At 38.9% G+C, this 1,764-nt stretch overlaps 1 non-coding gene across 1 annotated transcript; it reads right to left on the minus strand.

Annotated features, from left to right (window-relative positions):
• Positions 1–1,008: 1,008 nt before the first annotated feature.
• Positions 1,009–1,115, minus strand: LOC141716514 (small nucleolar RNA R71). The gene has a single exon (XR_012573221.1). It is a non-coding gene; the product is annotated as a small nucleolar RNA R71 (small nucleolar RNA).
• Positions 1,116–1,764: the final 649 nt, after the last annotated feature.

The following is a 1,764-nucleotide window of genomic DNA, read 5'->3' on the forward strand; positions in this document are numbered from 1 at the left end:
AAGTTGGCATTTACTATTTTCGTGTTGTCTGATTAGTGTCATCACCATTGCATGCTAAGGTTAAGAACAAAAAGGGCTATTGAATAAAGTCGTAATGAAGTTAGAATCCCATGTCTGTGTTATATAAGAAAATCAACCTTTTAATCTCTTAGTTAATAATCTTAGTTATTAAGAAAACCAATTTGTTATTCATTTTAGCATTGAATAATAACCATACCATTGTTGCATAAGTACATTAATTAAAATTAACCTAATCCAGTCTCTGTGGGAACGAACTAGAATTAATTCTATATTACTTGCGATCACGTATACTTGCGTGAATATTAGCGCGTGTTTTTATCCTAACAATTTTTTGCGCCGCTGCCGGGGACTCGGTGTTAATTTTTAGTTTATGTGTTTGTCATTAGTGGTCGTTAAAGTTCATTGACTCGGACATTATTGCATACTTGTTTCCTTGTCGTATTTCAGGTACCCTAGTGAGCGTGTATGCATATGCGTTCTCGGTCTCGCAAGAGAACACTGGATAAAGCGGAGGAAGTAGTTGAAAAAGTTCTTGTTGAAGAGAAGGTTGAAGAAGTTTTTGTTGAGGAGAAAGTTGAAGAAGAAGCTCTAATCATAATGGGAGATCAAGCAGCAAATCCAAAGGCTTTGATGGAGTATTCTAAGATGAAGATCAATGATATTCAGTCTAGCATTATCAGGCCAGCCATCACGGCTAACACCTTTGAAATCAAGTTGAGCATGATTCAGATGATACAGAACTTAGTGCAGTTTGGGGGTTCTTCTATAGAAGATCCCAACATGCACATTAGGGATTTCATCGAGATATGTGACACTTTCAAGTTCAATAGAGTTACTGAAGATGTTATTAAGCTGAGGCTTTTCCCATTCTCTCTAAGGGATAAGGCTAAGTGTTGGTTACATTATCTACCACCAGGCTCTATAACTACTTGGGAGGATCTTACTCAAAAGTTTATCACTAATTTCTTCCCTATGGCAAAGATAGCTGCAATCAGAAATGCTCTTACTCAATTTATGCAGAAAATGGGAGAATTTTTGTGTGAGGATTGGGATCGCTACAAAGAGATGCTTAGAAAGTGTCCTCATCATGGGATGCCTGACTGTATGATCATTAACTGCTTTTACAATGGGTTGGGTGCTACTTCTAGACCCATGCTTGATGCGGCATCAGGAGGAGCCTTATGGGCCAAAAGCTATGATGAAGCTTATGAATTGATTGAACTGATGACTGCTAATAAATACCAGAACCCAACTCAGAGAATGCCTCAAGGCAAAGTAGCAGGAATTCTGGAAGTGGACACAACTACTGCTTAGCAGCTCAACTTCAATCTTTGATGATGAAGGTGAATTCTTTGGCTAATTTTGGAGTTAATCAGATCACTAGTGTTTGTGAGCTTTGTGTTGGTGCGCATGAGACGGAGCAATGTGTTATTTCTAGTGAATCAGCTCAGTTCGTGAGCAACTTTCAGAGATCGCAGCAACCAGCTCCAGCCACTTATCATCCCAACAACCGCAATCATCCTAAATTCAACTTGAGCAACACTCAGAATGCAGTACAACAACCTTATCAGCCATATACAGCAAAGCAATACAACCCTCCTGGTTTTCAATAGCTGCAATATGCACCAAGGAAACACCTCCAACTTTAGCAGCTACCACAATCTAATGAAAATTTTAAATTGGAGGAGTTGAGGCTCATGTGCAAGAGCCAAGCGGTTTCTATCAAGACCTTAGAGAATTAAA

Source organism: Apium graveolens, chromosome 3 (genome assembly GCF_009905375.1).
Source record: "Apium graveolens cultivar Ventura chromosome 3, ASM990537v1, whole genome shotgun sequence".
NCBI classification, from domain to species: domain Eukaryota; kingdom Viridiplantae; phylum Streptophyta; class Magnoliopsida; order Apiales; family Apiaceae; genus Apium; species Apium graveolens.